Source organism: Symphalangus syndactylus, chromosome 23 (assembly GCF_028878055.3).
Source record: "Symphalangus syndactylus isolate Jambi chromosome 23, NHGRI_mSymSyn1-v2.1_pri, whole genome shotgun sequence".
Classification (NCBI taxonomy): Eukaryota; Metazoa; Chordata; class Mammalia; order Primates; family Hylobatidae; genus Symphalangus; species Symphalangus syndactylus.
This window is the reverse complement of record NC_072445.2, coordinates 18499090-18519886: the sequence shown is the minus strand read 5'-3', so window position 1 is coordinate 18519886 and position 20797 is coordinate 18499090.

Here is a 20797-nt window from a genome sequence, read left to right as displayed (position 1 = left end):
GGCATAAGAATGATATAATGGACTTTGGGGACTCAGTGGGAAGGGAGGGAAGGGGATAAGGGACAAAAGACTATACATTGGGTACGGTGTCACCACTAAAGAACTTTTCCGTGTAACCAAACACCACCTGTTCCCCCAAAACTAGTGAAATAAAAATATAAACTATGTATGTGTGTATGTATGTATAATTGACACTGCAAATTTAGAAAAACAAATAATACAGTTTAAGTATATTTTGTAATTTTAAAAAATAACATAAAATTGTATGAATAAACCCATAAAAACTTAGGCAGCTTTGGCAACATTTCAATAAATTTCAATGACTTATTTATGAGGCTCAATTATCTGCAGGTATTATAGTTCCAGACAAATAAAATTCTCTTTTCATAAACCTTCTACTACTTCCAATATCAACTGGGGTTTTGTCCTTTACCATCCTCTTTCATGTTCAGGATCAAATTTTTTATTTCAAAATACAAACAATTTTCTTTTTTTTTTTTTTTTTGAGACAGAGTCTTGTTCTGTCACCCAGGCTGGAGTGCAGTGGTGCAATCTAAGCTCACTGCAACCTTTACCTTCCAGGTTCAAGCGATTCTTCTACCTCAGCCTTCCAATTGGCTGGGATTACAGGCATGTACCACCATGCCCAGCTAATTTTTTGTATTTTTAGTAGATACAGGGTTTCACCATGTTGGCCAGACTGGTCTCGAACTCCTGACCTCAAATAATCCGCCCACCTTGGCCTCCCAAAGTGCTGGGATTACAGGTGTGAGCCCCTGCACGTGGCCTGATTTTCTCTTAATAAGCAGAAACACCTCCCACTGCATTGCAGAAACGGATATACTTTTTCTATGCCCACTATTATTCCTAGTGTAGTATAGCCTCGAGAACTCATGTTAAATATAACTTTTTCCAAAGTAGGCCTGTTTTGTTCCACAGTAAAACCTGAAGATATCTTTAAAAAAAAAAAAAAGATTTGAATGAATTTGTGATCCCAGTTTATATATAGCAGATTATTATGAGTATTAGGAAGGCCTTATAGAAATGAGACACTTTATATTTTAGAGCTGAGTTTAACAGGTTCTAGATAAAACCTATGCATACTTTCATGCAGGAAGGCTGGCCTAAGATGTCTCTACCCAGTGGATGCAGATGCGCCTGGACATGTTTGGGAACTGTGGAAGCAGCAAGGTAGGACTGATTCTCATACATTCTGGAGAGCCCAGGGAGCTTCTAGAAAGAATTCTCCATTCAGAAGAGGCTTGCAACTGCTTTTATATCTCAACACAACTGGATTAGTGTAGCTCATATGACAGTTCTCTCCAAAGAGGCAAGGGAGATGAACACCTCTACTGAGTCAACTAGGACTATGCTTGGCTATAAGTAATAGAAAACATGACTACACAGAAGGCGACATAATTTTTTTTTTTTTTTTTTTTGGAGATGGAATTTCACTCCATCACCCAGGCTGGAGTGCAGTGGCGCAATTTCAGCTCACTGCAACCTCCGCCTCCCAGGTTCAAGCAATTCTTCTACCTCAACCTCCGAGTAGCTGGGATTCAGGCACTGCCCTCATGCCCAGCTAATTTTTGTATTTTTAGTAGAGACGGGGTTTTACCATGTTGGCCAGGCTGGTCTTGAACTACTGACCACAGGTGATCCGCCTGCCTCGGCCTCCCAAAGTGGCGTGAGCCACCGCGCCCAGCAAGCTCACATAATTTAAGGAAGATTTTTTTCCCTCACAAAGTAAGAAGTTCAGAAGAGGTAGTTCCTGATATTAGTTTAGGGATTTGCAGACTTCAGGGCTGAGGTCTCTACAATTCCCTTGGCCTTTTCCTCATGGTCAAAATATGGCTGCTGAACTTTCAGCCACTAAGTCCAAATTCCAGCCAGAAAGTAGAAAACAGGAATGGAGGAGAGAAAATGAGAATGAAGGGGCAATATTGTCATCAGAAAAGCAAAATGTTTCCCCCAAATGCCCAGTAGACTTTTGCTGATGGCTTATCAGTCAGGATGGTAACATTTGGACATTGTAGCTGAACGAATGGCTGCCCTGCTAAAATCAGGATTCTATTCATAAGGAAGAAGATATGAATAAATATTGAAGATGTGTATCAGTCAGAAAACACCCCATTTCATGTAGTTCAAAGAGAAAGGGAGTTGATACAAAGAATCAAGTGCTTGTGCTTGCGAGATGGTTTAAAGTGCTAAAGGAAGGAAGGGAAGGGAAGGTTGGAGCAGGCTCTCAGGTTCACTGCAAGATTTCAGACACTGGAGTGCCACGACCACAGAAAACCACCACCAATGACTAGAACTACCTGCAACACCAAGACAGGCGATTCACAGGGGAAAATCAGAGGCAGCTGCAAAACCCCATGTCCGCAAAACCCAAATGTGTCTGCCCACCACTGCTGAAGGAAACCTATGGCGTCTGTTTCCCTTCTGTCTTCCAATTCTCAGTGAGTGCCTCTCCTCAGGAAATTTAAACCAGAAGCCTGCTGGCAACAGATTCTGGGAAATATAGTTCCCAGTCTTCCAGCCCCTGCATTACAGAGGAGTTGGTGAGTACCACAAACTTGTTTGGCACAGTGGGTAACTAGCAGTGTACTACATCAATGCAGGGTAGAGGCATCAAAATTTGTGTGTGTGTGTGTGTGTGTGTGTGTGTGTGCGTGTGTAAAGGTTGGGAATGCCCCCAGGTGCTCCCACTATGGGCCACCTTTGAGAGTCACTTCTTTAAGGAAAGAGAGGTACAAATGCATATGCTCAACGCAAGGACAATAGGTTATCTCCAGAGGGGTGTGGACATTCTGAAAATAATTTGCACGTGTGCAATTTAGATCATCCTGTCCTTTTGCATGTTCCTTTACCCCATGGTCTCCAACACAAGTTACCTGTACCTGTGCCAGAGGTCCCACGAAAGGAGGCTGGGAGAGAAAAAGGATTGTGTTGCTAGGGCCAAAGCAGATCCTCCTGGGCTCTTGATGGGAAGAAGGATGCTTTGCTCACTTTAGGCCATCCGCACTCAGCAACAAGACAAGGGCTGTGAGCAGCCTGTGAGCTACATGGCCAACATTAGAAGCAGAAGAAGGCCTCCACGAAAGAACCACTAAGTCACCACAGCCTCCATGTGGAGTGATGGCCTTGGAGTCAGAGAACTATGTGTCCATGACACTAGAAGATGTCACAGAGTGGTCATATGACTGGTTGAGGAGCCTGGGAAGGGATCTGGGGAACAGTTGTTAAAATTCTGTGCTATGGAAATACTCTTTTATTACCTTATTATGTATTATTACTGTGGCCTGCTCTCCAAAGATAAGGATCAAACCTCACCTTCCAGGAACCTGTCTATATGAAACTTACTACGCAAACTGTGACGAGCTGCTCCTGGCAGAAAACTAGATTTTGTGGGAGGGTGAGGATGAGGGAGGGGAGAGATGGAAGTGGCGAGGGGTGAGTCCCTGTTCCTCTCTTTCTGGTGTAGCCTGGGAGTAGCTGAGCCTCACCATTGCTTTCTGTGTTTTGAAAACACAAACTTATTTAAAGGGGATTTGAAAAATACTTGGTTAGTGGTTGCAGAGATTTCCGCAGAAGGGCTCCGAGGAGCCAAAAGCATCACGGGCTTCAGAACATTGGAATGGTCGCTACATGCGCTGCAGTTGACCTCAGAGGCTGCGGAGGTTTGCAGAGCATAAGTAGCTCTTTTTAGGTAATATGGAGCAAGTAAGACTAGTGGCTTTGGAGCCAAACCTGAAAGTGGATGTGAACTCGTCAGCAGAGCCAAAGCAGAGGTTTCTAGAATGAGGTGATGTCATGACTGAGAAGAGTTCAATTCAGTTACATGGTCATCTGGTCACAATTCTGAGTTATGGCTGGAGTACAGCCTTGGCTTCATGAGCCAGAGAGAGGAAGGGAGGGAAGGGAAGGAGGAATAAGAAAGAAAAGGAGGAAGTGGCACACGGGAGCCTGGACAGAGCCTGGGATTGGCGTCCTGGCTTCCATCCCTGGAGAGGACTGTTGAGGGGCGTAGGGGTGTGGCAGCTACCTTGTGGGAGGGGAGCCTAGAGCTACAGGGAATGCTATGCTGTGGGTTAGGGGTCTCAGGCTTCTGGATGAGGAAGTCATCTCCCCAAGGTGGACAGAGCTGGCAGTAGCTGCCAAGAATGTCACCATGGAGTATATGAGGGAGGGCCCACCTCTGCCAACGGCTCCCCTTTTTTTTCTAGGAAACCAGAGGGTGTCGAGCCTCCTGTGACCCTTCCTGGAAAGGACAAGGAACCTCAAGCGGAGCCAGACCTGCTGGCCCAGAGGGCGTCTCTCAAGTCAAGATGTTGGCTAATAAATAGCTGAGTTGAAGCAGAAAATTGAAAGGAGAAGGGGCCCCTTCAATGCTAGATGCCTCTTAGGTATTTGGGGGTGGGGGCAGGTCCCATTTAGAGGAAGGAGCCAGAACTCTGGGCAGGACCTACCACCCGGCACTCTCCACTGAGCCCCTCCAAGGGCCAGATTTAGATTCCACTTGAGAAAATTGGGACTCCTCCAGAGTCGACCTTCAGCAAACCACAGGGTGACCCGGCAACCGCAAGACTGAGATTGGAGAGCAGGGACACGTTAGGTCAGAGAATCTGCACAGACTTAAAAGAGCAGCTGTCACAGCAAGGACGACGTGCGAGGGGTCAGGCTGGGGGACAATAGGCAGGGGGTGTCCATCGCAGCTGAGGATGCCATAGGCTGCCTGGGTAGCCAGGAGGCAAAGCAAAAGCCAGAGGCTGAATCATGGGACCCAGATGAATGCACTACTGCAGGCGGAGGAAGGGAGATGGGGAAAAGCTGCTGGAACCTCACCGTTCGTGTCAAAATAAATGACTGCTGTCAGACGACTGGATATTCCACAGTTGGTCTCTCCATTCAACAAATAGTAAGCACACCTACTATGTGCAGAGGCTGGTGGGGAAACAAGGATAAATAAAACAGATGAACCCAGAGAGGGAGAGATGGTGCACACAAGGATAAACAATTCTCGCAGCGTCCTGTGGGGACAGGAGCCAGACCCTCTTCTTTCCCCTCTGCCAGGGGCACAGTCGCAGTCTCTGAGTGCTGTGGTGTGCGCTGCTATGTGCCGCTCACGTGCACCGTTCTTTACCCACCACGCTCCACCCCTGAGCTGGGTTTTACTGTCCTATTGTGGGGATGAGAAAAGGGAGGCCTAGAGAGAGAGAGAGAGATAGAAGTGCCCAAGGCCCCACGGCTGGTCACTGGAGAGGGAGTAGAAGGCCCATGCTTGACCTTGGCTTAACAACTCCAACCCCAGGGCCTTGTCTCCCTTTGGACAAGGAGGTGAAAAACAGCCTCATGCTCTTCCTCCTCTGCCCACACTCCTCCTTTCCAGAACTCACTGTTACAACTTTATAATAGTTGACTATGCATTTGGTTCATGCCTCCAAGTGCCCACCTCATTTTTGCCTTTTTTAGGAGTTAATAATAATAGTAATATTGAGGTGAACTTTCTGACCTTAAGGAGCATATACTCTGAGGGAAAGTCTGACTGCACACCTGAGAATTAACTTGAGAATCGTTTCAAAGCCACTTGCCCCCGTGGGGAAAATGAAAAGCACATCTACTAGGAGACACCAAATAAAATGAGGCATCAAGGTGGAGTTGGGGTAATCAGGGAAGGCTTCCTGAAGGAGGTGGGTTTAAAAGGGAAATGTAGAGGATGCAGTGTCCCCAGTTGTGGGAGACTACATTCTGAGAAGGTGTGAGCTGGTTACAAAAGAAGGATGGATCTGGGGAAGAGAGTGATCTGGAAGCCAGGAGTCAAGGGGGAAGAAATTAGATTTGCTTTAATTTGAGCAGATGGTCTGCAGAGGAGAGTAACCAAGGATGGGCTTGGAGAGACCCTGTGATCGCACTTGAAGGAGAGCTGGGGGCACCAGGGAGACCTAGAATACCCTGTGGGTTAAAACAACAAACGAAAAACCCTTCTGATGGTTTATTGCCATGGTCACACCTATCACGATGAAATGCTGGCCCGCTCTTTCTCATAGGATCTTAATGCTCTCAGCCACACAGCCCTAAGTGTGGGGAGATTCAGAACTGTTGTTCAGTGATGCATCTGACAGGTGAGCATCTGTACCTTGTCTGCACAAGCCTGCAAAACTTTGTAGAGAAATGACTTTCAATAATGACTGTGGGCATCCAGCTTTGCACAGCTCAGAAGTCACCCCTTGTCTCAGTGGCAGGCTGGTAAATGTTCTTGGCTCTCCAGGGAAGAAAGCCCTGATTTGTAGTGGTTACCAATTTCTGTAGTATAAATACACCGTCTGTGGCTTATTTCAAGCCACCAACACAAAGCTGCTGATAGCAGAGCTGGAATGTGATGTGCACAGTCAGCTCTGGAAAGCTGGTACCTGCTGGCTGCAGCCCACCACTGCCTGTGTTCATCTCACATTGGCCTGGCTAACTCCCACCCCCTCTTGATTTTGGCTTTTCCTTACTCTGCACACCCCCACCTAGACCACATCAGAGGATCTCAGAGCCCACACCACCTCTCTGTGTCCTTCAGAGCGTTTATCACAAAGCGTGACAATGCACTTATTTTTGTGACTCTCTGATATTGTCCCTCTCCCCACTAGATTATAAGTTTCATGAGGACAGGGCCATGAGTCTTTGTTCCCATGCACAGTGCCTGGCATTCGTACAAGATGAGTGCGAAATTGTTAAATGAAGGAAGGGAAGGAATCATAAACATTCTTTCTAGATTTAGTGGATTTAGTCACTTGATAGAGTCACTTTGACCCCCACCTCTGGGACTGCAGATCCATTACATGACATTATTTCACTCTTGGGGGTGCCACATAGACATATGGGTAGAAAGAGATTATGGAAAAAGGAATAGGACAGGCAGAGGGCATGGGTGTGCCTGGGAGAACTCACAGGAAGAGAACACTGAACCTCCTTGGTAATTGGTAAATGAGTTGGGCTTAATCAAATCTTGGCTCTGAGCTTCTTTCCATGGGAACAAAGGAGACTACGGAAAGAAAACATTAAGCTGTGATGTTCCTCTTCCTGTGTCCAAGTGTTCTCATTGTTCAATACCCACCTATGAGTGAGAACATGTGGTGTTTGGTTTTTTGTCCTTGCGATAGTTTGCTGAGAATGATGGTTTCCAGCTTCATCCATGTCCCTACAAAGGACATGAACTCATCAACATGGCGCACGTATACATATGTAATAAACCTGCACACTGTGCACATGTACCCTAGAACTTTAAGTATAATAATAATTTTTAAAAAAAAGAAACTTTAAGTTGGGAACTGTCGCAATCACTCCTGATTGTCTTGGCTTGACAGGCGCTCTGAAACCGCCTCGTACTTGGAACAGAAGCCAAGTGAAAACAAAGCCCCTGCATCACTCCTATCTGCCTGGAATGCTGTTGTATGAAGGTGTAATGTTTGATGCTGTGGCTGCCACCTTGTGACAAAGGGGCACTCCGTGTTGTCAGGATGAGGACGGCAGAGGAAGATGCTGGGGAAAGCCTGGATCTGCGGACATCCCTGAACCACTACGCCCTGGGACCAGCTATCTGGGTTTCTTGTTTTGTGAGATAATTTCATGAATTTATGATAAAATAATTAAAATTTGGGTATCCTGTCATGCACAGCCAGAACTGTTCCTAACTGACACATCCCATTAAGTGGAATCAAATGCCTGTGTCACAATTGGGAACCTCCCTCATGATGCCTGGGTTGCATCATGGGGCTGCTCTGGACAGGCAGAGGCTGGAGTTAGATGGAGCCTCCACCTCTGGATAAGATAGAGAGCCAAGAGGAGAAGCAAGGGGGAGGCCGGGCGGGGCAGCTCCCCCAGCTCACAGGAGGCTTCTGTCTCACCCCTTCTCTCTGAAGCAGTGGAGTCACGTGGGTGCCAAACAGGTGTGCCTGGCCCACCAAGGCCCTCTGTGGCCCAATGAGGGACGGACCAAAGAGGAGACAGAGAGGGGAGAAGGGATCTTGGCACTAAGCCCTGGAGTGTGTGTGCACATGTGCGTGCATGAGTGTGTGTGTGTGTGTGTGTGACTCTAGAATAGATCACACACAAACTGAGACACACACTGAGACACACATCCTGGAGCAGGGACAGTCAGCTGACAGGCAGGCATGCCCCGAGCAGCTCTGCCATGCCAGCCCTGGGTTTCTAGCAGGGGTGACGTGTCATCCGTCCCTTTTGGAAGTGGAGTCACGGGGGCAGGGAGATCATGCCTCCAGATAAGGGCCCAGGCTGGTAGATACCTTCACTCCGGGGGAATGAAGGCAGGGAAAAGTGTTCGTGGAGCGGAAACTGGGATGTTCCCTCAGCTCTTCGGACCGGGGCTTGTACACTTTCTTCTGACTCCTATCGTGCCCCTCCTGACACTATGTTCTAGAGGTTACTCGTCCTTCTCTACAGCTAAACTGTGAGGCAGGGACAGAGACAGGGCCTAGCACTCCTGGCAGTGGTGCACACAGTTGATGCACGAGTGAAGAAATACTATTTTGTCACTGTTATGTGGGGGCTGTTATACCCCTAGGCTGGGGTGGCTTGTGATGGTACTCATGACATCTACTCAGTGTGTGTTATATTCCAGGAATAGTGCAATGTAGGCACCCAGCATGTGCGTATGTGCAGGTCTGTGTGTGTGTGCATGTATGTGTGTGCACATGTGCATGTGTGTGTGTAGGGTAGGGAATGATGCTGTCACCAGTTACCACCTCTTCTCTATCCTTTGTCTTTTGAGATCTTTTTTTTCAAGCCCATACATGGAATTCCAGCTGTAGGTCAACACATGCTACAAGAAAAATTTTTTTAATAAATATTTGCCACAAGTTACATGAAAACATGGCCCATTCTAATCACACGGGGCCTTAAAAGCAGAGAACTTTCTCTGTCTGGAGTCAGAGAGATGAGGCAGGGGAGAAAGGCAGAAGAGATATGGCTGAGGGAAGTCAGAGAGATTGGAAGCGTGAGAAGAACTTGACCCACTTTTGTTGTTTGAAGACGGAAGGAACAGTGGCGAGGGTGGCTTTACAGAGCAGAGAGAGGCTCTTGCATGACATCAGAAAGGGGCTGGATCCTGAATTCTCTTCCACAACCTCTGGATCAGGGCCCAGGCTGGTGGATACCTTGAATTTGGACCGTGAGACCCTAAGCTGAGCCATGCTGTACCAGACTTCTGCCCTATAGAATTGTGATATAATAAGTGGGTATTGTTTTAAGCCACAGAGTTCATGGTCCCACAGCAATGGGAGATAATCCATCCTCCCATCTGGCTTTGCAGAGGCCCCTGGGTGCCAGTCTGTCTTGGGTGGTTCCTTAGCCTCTCTTGGGTGCTTCTTAGTCCTTGGCCTAGGAACCAAGAAACTAATTCCTGCTAATACGTAAGTAGCAGTGACATGGATGTCTTTTAGCTGAGGCTTCGGAGTGGATTTAATAGGAGACTCACAGGCATTCACATGGGTTGGAGGTGACAGTGCAAACCAAGCCAACAGAGCTGACTCCTGCCCCAGCTCAGCCTCTGCTCACAAATCTCATTTCCGATATTACTTCTGACGGATCCAGTCACAGGAAGCAGCCTACAGGCTAAGCAGCTCTTTGAGGCTGACTCAGCCAGCAGCCTTATGGGATTTAAAGCCCAGGCTCCAGAGTGTCTAGTACCGGGACAGGAGACCACAAAACCAGCATCCCCACTGCGTCCAGCCAGGTCCTACCTGCCAATAAATGCCTCCTTCTGCTAAGCGGGGACTGCTTTTGTTTGCCAGAAGTCATCTCATTGAAGCTTGTAATCATCTTCTCTCCTCCTCCAGGGAGACCACCAGCTTGGGAGACAGAAGTCTATATGGCCTGCACCGGCTCTCCCTCCTGCCTCTGTAGACTCAATAGGCACAGCCTCTCCCGTGTGTATCTGAGTCACTGACGAACATGCTCAGTGGGCTGAGGCTGAGGGCATCTTTGTTGGAATGTTTGGTTCCAATGTTCTAGGTGGCCCTCCTCAAGGACGTGCCCCTCCAGGGTAACACCAACCCAGTCACTGCTTCCTCTTGAAGACAGCCGTTCAACCAGTCACTGTCCCAACCACACAGTATAGTTCTCTGATCTTGTCCAGAAACCCCGTATCTACTGTCTTTTGCTGATATGCTAATCCTGGCACCCTGCCAGGAGGGCAACATGGATGCATGGACACACTCTCTCCCAGTGCATTCATGCTTCTCTCCAGGGGGCACTCCCAGGAGAGGCAGTGTGGTGCAGCAGTTAGGGCACAGCCCTGGAGCCAGGTGCCTCGGTGTGGATCCTGGCTCTGCCACTTGCTACCTGCATGGCACTGGGCAAAGCAGTCAACCACATTCTCTGTCTCAATATCCTCATCTGCAGAGTCCAAGTAATCATCATACCCAATTAAATACTATTTGGCCATAAAAAAGAATGAGATCCTGTCATTTGCTGAGCATACATGGATGGAACTGGAGGTCATTATGGTAAGCAAAATGAGCCAGATATGGAAAGACAAACATCGCATGTTCTCACTTATGTGTGGGAGCTTTTTAAAAAGTTGATCTCACGGAGGTGAAGAGTAGAATGATAGAATACCAGAGGCTAGGAAGGTTGTGGGTATGGGGTGTGGAGGATGAAGAGAGGTTGGTTAATGGATACAAACATACAATTAGAGAGAAGGAATAAGTTCTAATGCTCAGTAGTAGAGTAGGGTGACTGTAGTTAAAACAATGTATTGTACATTTCAAAATAGCTAAAAGTGAGGACTTGAAATGTTCTCAACCCATACAAATGGTAAATACTCGAGTCAGTAGTTACCCTAAATACCCTGACTCAATAATTACACATTCTATGCATGTAACAAAGTATCATTTGTACAAATGTTATTTATCAATAAAAATCATCATACCAATTTCATAAGGTGGTTATGAGCACTGAATTAGTAACAGCACATGTAAAGCTCAAATGTTAGCTAGTTTTATTACTATTTACTTCTCTAGGTATTGGCAAGCCCGACTTAATAATCTGTTCTACATCCTGTCCACAAGGGGTTGAGCTCATGGTTGTTATCCGCTTTGGCTGAATACTCCAGGAGTATCCTGGTTCCTGCTGGGCAGGTCTCGTTACAATCAGGGGGTGCACTGGTTATTTTTTTTTAATGCACCTCCTCTCAGGGTTGAGAAGAATGATAGGGACACATCTAGACAATGAGCAGAAGCTTTCGGACCTCGGGCAAAGAGAGACTGTTAGGTCCCAACACACTAGAATGCAAACTCCCAACAGGTGGCAACCCTGCCCCTCTCAGTGTCTGAATTCTTCCTGGGATCTAGCCCGTTGCCAAACACAAAGTGCTCCATTCACATTTTCTGAATGAATGAATGAACAGAGGGATATCACACACTAAAAGACAACGTGCTTTGGACTCTTTTGACAGGAAGCCTGCATCTCACAGTTATACTCTTTGAAAGATTGAATTTTTGGTAAAGCTTGACCCTAACCTGCTTCGCAAGCCATTTTATAAATATCCACTGGGTTATCTGGCACCCTGCCAGTCCCTCACCATGTGACCCACTCTGAGGCTTGGGTCTGCAGCTGAGCTTCGGAGAGAAAGGTACTCAGAGGTCCAGCTGTCCTCCAGGGAGGAGGTGGCCTGTTTGCCAGGGCAGTGGCCCATTGTCAACCTTTGTGGTGGAGAATCAGGGCAGTTGATCTTTGTGGGACCTTTGCCCTCAGAGGTGCCAACTCCACCCTAGGTAATTTCTCCAGAGCGGAACTAGATTTGGAAGCTGAGGAGACATTGGTGACTAATGAATCACTTAAGGGTGGAAAGGAGATTTGCATACAGGTAGGATGTGCCTCTGTGGGCTAGATTGAGGCAGTTTAGAAGTCTAATGATAGGCTTTCCAACTGGTAGACTTCTGAGGTCTCGCATGCTTCCGGTGCCTGGGGTTGACTCATCTTTCCAGTGCCTCAGGCAGGTTTCCATAAAGGTGCCTTCCCATAGGGAATTGAAACACTGGATTTGCTGTCACTTATGGATGAGGATTGCAGCTCTGTGTTGAGGTTTTCAGCATAGCTCCTGACTTAGACATGACCTTGACCTGGTTGAGATTATAGCATCTTCCTGAGCCAGGGCTTTGAGCTGGAGTTCTATCCCTAGCCTGCCCCACCACCCACTTCCCTGCTTGCCCTTTATAGCTTGACTCTTGCAGCTGCTGAGGAAATGTTGAGTGTCTCAAGGCACGGAAACAGAAAGTGCACCATAAAGCCCTTCACAGAAGATTTTGTTAGGAAGTCTGGAGCAAATGTGGTCTTCCTTCTGGCTCCCCTCTCAGAAAAAATGCCCAGCCTCCATCTACTCCTTCTTCTCCCCACCCCCAGCCCAGGTAAACCCTTGAATTTCTTCCTCTTTTCATTTTTTCCTGCCACCCAGTCCAAGATATGACCATTTTTCTCCTGGAAAAGCCTCACGGAGGACACCTTGCTTTCCACACTTGTCCCTGTAATCCATTCTCTACATAGCAGCCAGAGGATATTTTAAAAATGCAAATTGGATTGTGTTGCTCCCCTTTAGAAATCCTCCAATGGCTTCCCATTGCTCCAAGGATAAAAATCCAAGTCTTTAACCCAGCCAATGAGGTTTCTGCATGGTTTGGACCTCACTCCAGCCCTCCTTTGCCTTTTCCTCATTACACACATCTGAGTTTTGAATTATATATCGGTGGGATGATTTGAGTAGACAGTAGGCAGGGCACCTCGTATGTCCAGACAGTTTGTGCACTGCACAGTTCCAGAGCATGGGGGGCATTTACACAGATTAGGATGTGACTAGGCACATGAAATTGTGCAGTGCACAACCTGCATGACCATACCTGGCTGCCTAGTTGTGTTTTCAGCTCCTGGCAGAGTACCTGGCACTTGGTAGGTGCTCAGTAAATACCATTTGAATGAATTGATGTTGATGCAAGTTGAACTGGCATAATATGAGCATCCTGTAAATCTTCTTGAACCCCAGATATAATCAAGAAATCCTAGAATGTTACAGATGCAATGCAGAGAGATTCTTGAAATATTTTTATTGGCAGTTGATCATGATAGCATTAACCTTTATCAATCATTAATTCCTGACACAGTCCTAGGTTCCTTGCATGGTTTATTGCAGTCGGTCCTCAAAACAAACCCATGAAATAGGCCTGATTATTATTTTCTTATTACAAAGGAGGAAATCATTTCCCAAGGGGCAAACTACACAGGTCCTAAGTGGCAACACCAGGATTGGAACCAGTGCTGTCTGACTCCAAAGCCCACGCTCCTGCCTTCAAGCCCGACACCAATGTTCAGGGTCAAGACTATTCCTTTATTTACTCCCAGAATCTTGAGTAGTACTTTGTAAGCAAACTAAAAGCTTTTCATAGCCCTGTGCCTGCCAGTTACGAGTGTGTTACCTGGAACAAGCTCTCCTGGGATGCCCGGGGGCAGATGAGGGGATCAGCCACATGCCCATGGGCCCTGACTCACCAGCAACTTGAGAACGAGAAGAAGCTCAGCAGGCCACCTGAAACCTTTGTACTGGTCTCTGGCTCAAATGCAACACAAAGAGCTGCTTCTAGCAGAGAGCAGTGGTAGGGTGGCTGGGGAACAGATAGCCTACTCCTGAGATCTGTGGCTTAAAAATTCTTATAATTATTGTTACCACATATCAGTTGTCCAGGCATCTGGACAGATGTGGGGTCCAGGCACCATGCAGACTCTCCTGCATATGTTAATTCCCTGAAGGGCAGGAAGAATTATGCCTAATTTACAGCTGGGAAAACTGAGGCTCATTGAGATTAAGCAACTTGTTAAAGCTTCCTTAACCTGAGAGTGGCAGATCTGATATCCAAACAGGGTCTGTCAGTATCTAAATGCCATGCTTTCACTAGGATGCCCTGAGGCTCAGATTGTATCTAAGACCAAAGACCAGGTCACTGGGAGGCGGACAATGTGATGGCTCCCAGCCCACCCCATTCCATCCCCCATCCTCTCCCACAGTAGGGCAGCATGCTGCTTTGGTGGAAGTCATCCCTCTTCCAGCTCCATAAGCCAATCCATGCAGTTTCATCCCCCTTGCCACAGTGATTTCTTTGTTCGGGGATGGGAAGGAACTTAGGCTCAAGCCCATCAGTGCTTGACACTCTCCTGGCCATAATGTCTGTCTGAGGCTGGCTACACCAGAGTGAAGCACAGGACTCGTGTTAAATATTTGGGGATGGGTTGGGAGAGCTCTCTCTCTCTCACTCTCCACAGTGTGGTATGTGGATGTGAGGCCCGGAACAATTGCAGCTGTTTTGCCACCATCTGAGAAATCAGGTTGAAATGAAGCCAAGTCATCAAAAATGACAGAGCTGGGCAGATCACAGAGAAATGGAGACATAGCCCTGATCAAACTATTCCTGCAGGTTGAACCACTCCTGGCCTTTCCATTGCATTTTCTAGTATGTTATTCCCTTACTGTTCAAGTCGGTTTTTGAGCTAAGTTTTCTATTCATTGCAATAGAAATGATCACATCCAGAATCTACAGAAAATTGGCCTGGGTTGGTTTTCATCAGAGCAGCCTCTATTAAAAGGAACTGGTTGCAGATGAGGTGGAGAAGCAGCTGTGTGCAGGGCTGAAGGTGCAGGGATGCAAAGGGAGCAGGGTATGGTGGGGAAGTGTAAGGGAGGGGAGGGGTGAGGGGCTGAGGGAGAGGAGGGAGAGAGAAGAACTGAGGGGCTGGGGATTGAGAGCATAAGAGACATTAGAGGAATTAGGGGTATAAGGGGGCTAGGAGAATTTGGGAGGAGTAGAGAGTGGGGTAAAGAGATAAGTAAGGTGAGGGGTGAGAGAGCAAGGGGGTGAAGGAGGTGAGGATGCTGAAGGAGATGAGGGGGTAAGGGAGTGAAGGAGGTGAGGAAATTAAGGAAGGGAGGGGTTGGGAGGGGGCCTCCAAGGGGCTGTCCCAGGCCAGAGCTGCCGGGAGCACTCCTCTGGCTGCTGGGGACCCTGCTCCCACTGGGCAGGGGAGCCATCCTGCCTCGAGCCATAAGAGGAACCAGAAGTCATGGAGGGAACCTGAAGTGGGAAGGCTGAGCCCATTGACGTAAATCGTTGCCCTCCGTGTTTTCAGTTCCTTGTTGCTGAGAAATGGAGACTAGCCCTGATCAAACCATTTCTCTGCAACAAGGAAGGATTGAGCCCTGGGCTTTCAACCCTTGTTCCAAAGAACTAAGCATAGAAAGAATTCACCTGCTTCAAAGAGAGGGGATATTTTTGGAACTAAAACACTCCTCCTCCTCTTGCCTTAGCCTTTTGTCCAGAGAGCACTGGGAAGCCTTGGTGAGGCTGCAGAGAAGGAAGGTGGACCCCACTGTGCATTGACTCCATCTGTGAAAATCTTGAATTACAAAGGAAGGCAGAGAAGACAGTGTGATTACAAAAGGCTTCTTCCCGTGATAAAAGGAGGTTCTGCAGTAGTCTTGTGAATAGTGAGCTGTTGAAGTGTCTTTAAAATCATATCTCAATTTACAGGAATCTGGCCTCATTTTACAGAATCCACCATTAGTAAGCAAGGCACACCCAAAGATAGGGTGCACCTAATGAGGACAAGGGCCCAAATTAGCCTTCTCTCTGGTCCTTGCCTCAGTTTCTCATTATCAAATCCATCCTGAGGTTGTGCAATCAGGGCCTCTCAAAACGCTCTGGCCCTCTGGACCTCCTGTCTCTAAAAAGACACACACACCTCTGTTCCTTCACCAGTGCAGCCTTTTCTTAGACCTTTAGGTCATGGGAAAGTGGTGGACAACTTGAAAATCTGCCCAAATCTAGCTCTGCAGCTTGAATTATGTTTCTTAACCTCTCTGAGCTTCAGCGTATTCCTCTCTTAGTAGGTACTATGTCACAAGGCAATTGTTGTATTAAACAAGACAAATGCACGTCAAAACACAAATCTTGATACTAGTAGATGTTGAATAAATTGTTTAAAGAAAAGAATATATCTGTGTAATGTATGGAAGGATGGATTGAACAAAGTGCTTAATTGCAGACAACAGAGTCTACTCTAGCTATTGACATGAAAAAGTTTATTTTAGAGTATATGGAAGTTTGTAAAGTTTCTTGGGAGGCCCAGGAACCAAGCCAGGATGCTGCCCAACCAAAAACAATGCAGACTAGACAAATACCCAACCACACCACAGGACAATTTCAGCAGAAACTCTACACCCATGATGTTGGGAACCAGTCAGGATGGTTCCAGAAAAAACAAACATGTCCCCAGGGGATCCAATGTACCCACACTTGGCCACCACTCACGTTGCTCGCTGCCATCTTTCCTGCCACATGCGAGGCTGCCATTTGCCATGCCTGGGCCATCAGCAGAACTCTGGCTGCAGAGAACCAACCCCTCATATTTGGGAAAGTCAGAGGGGCTGGTTTAGGCAGATGTTTAGTGAAGCAGCCTGCAGTGTTCACCATATTGGGGCATCTCAGAACCTCTTGTTGTCCAGGTCTGGAAAGAGCCAACCATGTTAGGGGGTCCCATGCTGTCCCCACCACTGGTCTGTGCCCAGGAGCTACAGCATTCAATCTCTGCCATGGTCTTTAACCTGGAACCAACGGCTTCCCAGAATCCAGCCCAACTGACTAGCTTGGCCTTGCCTTCCTCCTCTTGTTTACAGGACTCCTCTCTTCCAGGCAGCCCAGACTACTCACTGGCTTCTGCCTCCTGAGATCCTTCGGGACACTGGGGGAAGGTGGACACTGTGCATGCAGGCACACAAAGACTTGATTTCAAGTTCCAGCTCTGTTATTTGTTTTCTAGCTATGGGACTGGGATGAATGGTTTCCCTCTGGGCTTTAAATTCCTCACCTACCATCGCGTGATCATCACAACACCTCCCACTGCTGCGAGACTCCAAAGAAGGGCTAGGTGGAAAAAGACCTTGGTACATTGAAGAGCGCTTATATGGTCACTCAGAGCTTTCTCATCCTTCAAGGTTCAGCTCAAAACTGACCTTGCCGCCAACGCTGCCTGGATCCTGACTCTGTTGGGATTGTTCTCAGAGCCTGCTCAGTGTACTTGGAAATGTCCTTCAAAGCCCGCTAACTCTCATCATTTCAGGGTTGATCTGATATTTAGAAGCAACTGAAAATCATTTGAAGTCAATCCCAGCGAATTAGGTGAGTAATCGAACTGGGTAATGAAATTTTTTGGTCAATAACGAGGTGGGACAGAGTGGTTTATTTTTTTTTCCATGTGGCCCACACAAACGGACTCTGAAGGCAATTCCAAAAGAGATGCCACAAGGAACTTGAGCGATGGCAACTCCACTGGAATTGGATGGAGCTTTCCAATGGAATGTCTTTGGAGTCCTACTCTGTTTGCTGAAAAAACACAGTCATTATTTTATAATCACATCTTACATAAACATCAGCTTTTCTCTACTGGCTTTGAAACTGGCATATATAAACAATGTTCCCTCAATTTATTTTGAGTATGTGACCATACTCAACAAGCAAGAATCTATAAAGATGGAATATATGTATTTGGAATTTTAGTGTTGTAATTAAATCAAATGTACAGCGAAGGTTATCTGATGCATAATTAATCATTTGCATAGTTGTTGCTATGTGGCTTGGTAATAAGGCATAAATGTTCTTTGCCTAATTTTGGCACAACAAACTCAGGCATTTTGGACATTGGCTGGGAGGGGGAGAGAGGGGGAGATGCGGGAGAGAGGGGAGTTGCGGGTGCGGGGGGTGGGACGGGCTTAGCTCTCCAGTCCTCTCTGCCACTCCCTCCCCAGCAGGTCTCATCTGGACATGGGAGACTGCTTGGCCTCAAGCTAAGATGTACTTTCAAGACTGAGCCCGTGGGCCAGGACTCTGAGAGCAGTGGGCTGTGGATGCTGCCAGTTCTGTCTTCCGGAAGAAGAAAAATGAGTTAGAGGTTGGGAAGATGTTTCTGGGGCCCAGGAGGCAGTCAGCTCCTGCTTGGAAAGTTGATGAATCCAGAAGTGAATCTGGCTTCCCCCCCTCTCTGGGTAGGTAACTTCGGGCTGCTTAGTAACCTCCCTGAACCTCAACAGTTTCCTGATTCAATGGCAGGGTTCCTGGGGCATAATGAAAAACTCTAGGTGCATAGCAGTTACTCCACGAAAGAAGTCTTGGTCTCTTTCCCCAGGGACACTGGGGGCGGCGTGAGGGTGGTGGCGGCGTAGCAAGTCAAGGATGTCACTTAGCCATCTGTCGGCAAGGGTAGGAACTGCAAGGGGCTTTGGGAAGGCTCGTGGAGCTCTTCAGATGAGATGCTCCCCCTTCTCCTCTTTCTCCTCCCTCTTTTATCACAGTAATTCCTAGTGCCAGCATTCAGGAACAGCTGGTTTTATGGAGGCAGAGGAAAGAAGGACTCCCTCAAGAGATAATGATGGGGATGGCCAGCTTGTAAAAGTCCCAGGGGCTCAGCCCTGTGTGGGGCCAGAGCAGGCTTAGCAGGGCAGGGCCAAGGAAGCTGGACAGTGGGCCCTGGAGGAGCGGAGTCCTTGAAGTGCAAGAGAAGGGAGGGACCCACCTGCAGGGAGAAAGGGAAGGCACCTCAGCAAAATGGGGCTCTGCTGTACCTTGTTCTTTAACCTTGTGACGGTTGACAAGCTACTTCTGTGCACTCTGAAGGGGTGCCCTTGGTTTGGGGAACTGACCAAAGGCAGACACTGAGGGATGAATCAAAGGTGTGTGGGGCAAAGCAAGCGCTTCAACTAGATGGGAACTGGCCTCCCAGATTCTGCACCATGCAGAGATCCAGGGGAACCTGGCCTGCAAATCCTGTAACTTGGCTGGGTTTTATTCAAGGTGGGCGGTCTAGTCCCGGTGGTAGGAGGAGGGAGGAGAAACACATTCAAGTTGTGTTGCTTATTAACGGGAAAGATCCTTTCTCTGGAGACACGTAGAAAGAGGAAGAGGAAAACAGCCACAGGTCTGAACAGTCCAAAAAGCCAGAGCAAATGCGACTGTCAGATCCCAGCTCCCCCCACACCCCCTGTGGAGGCATTTCACAGGCCTAAAGATGACCGTGACTCATTCATTAATTTGAAGAGAAAACAGAGGATGAAAACAACAGAATAGTCCAGACACAAGCATTCTTCTAATGCTTTCCATTCCCCAAACACACATTTTAAACCAGATTCCCTTGGCTTCCCAGAATGTCTTAATTTTATGCTTTCATGAGTCACTAGAGAGAATGCTGAACCCTATAGAGGGGGCAGCCGTCAATGAAGTTATTGATGCTTAAGGATGGAGGTGCTGAGACAGCCTGGGGCTCCCAAGCTCTGCCAGCCTTGTCCCTCGTACAGGTGAGGGGCCTGAGACCCCAGAGTTAGAAACTTGTGCTCATGCCTGCTTTCCTTCATCCTCTGCCTCTTCTCCTTTTCTTCCCTTCTTCTCCTCTTTCTTTCCTTCCTCTCTTCCTTCCAATACTTCCCTCCCACCTTTTCTTGCCATTCCCTCCTTCTCCTCCTCTGGGTTTCTCTTAAGAAGTGGGTCATCTTAGGTCACCAGGACACAGCCCCTGCCCTTGTCTTGTAAAGCTCTGGTTTACAAAAATCCCACCTGTGCCGGGAAGACCAGGCTCTGCCCAGGCTTCTTTGCAATGCAGAATAGACTTACCTGGCTTTATGCACAGCTTTACCAATTATTTTAAAAAGAAATACCCAATCTGGAACACTATGTGAAGGAACATTTCTCTTTCCCAATTTAAAAACCAGCATATTCTCCTACCGTCCCCAGCCCCTTCTGTGCCTCTCCTTCCCCAAATGCTTGCTTTGGCTTAGGGGAGAGGTTTTCGATATCTGACACCTCTTGAAAGTGTAGTTTGGCAAATGAGGATTGAAATCCACTCCAGACAGCCAGGCCTGCTCTGGGGGCTGCCTAAAAACACCTGGGTCCCTCCTCACACCTGACGAAAGCCAGGCCTCCTGTCTAAAAAAAACAACACCCTGGTCTTTCCACCGTTCCCTGCCCTGCTCCATACTCAGCTGTCCCTGATCTTTGAACACTGAACTGAATTTAAAACCTTGGTACTAAAACAGGTGGTAGAAGCAGGCAGGAGGGGGCCTGGCTGGATTGGGGGCATCTTCCAAGAGATTAAGGCTGGACATCTGGGCTTCTTCCCTCCTCCAGCCTCCCTGCCAGGCCCTGATTTGACCATCCTCAAAGCCTTGCAGATGTTCAAACTGATTTAAGATGCTCCTGGAAATGACAAGGGAAAGTGTCAAGGTGTCTTTAGCAGGCCTTAACTGAAAAGCCCCCTCTCCCCACAGCCTCTGGGAAAGCTGCCTCAGTTGGTACACTTCCCTCTCCCTGGGAATCAAAACTATTTTCCAAGGCCTACATGTGGGCTGGTTTCAATAGCCCCATATAAAACAGCAAACGCCCTGTCTAAAGAAAACAGTTTTTAAGATGCAGCAGAACACATCATAATGCAGAAAACTGTAGCCCAGCAAGCACATGGTGGAATGGAGAAATGGGTAAACTGTTAAGCCAGCACAATGGTTCAGAGGTCATAGTGCTGGGCCTGCTGTGGGACAGCCACTCACACAGACGCACACAGACCCACACACAGAGCCGTCCCCGATCGTGCTCCTGTTTGTACTCAAGCAAACGTACCCCCATGGCAACGAAGGGATTTTGCATCACGCAATGCACACTTTGTTGTGCACATTACATAATTCATATTTGTAAAAGTTTCCTCTAGGGGTAAA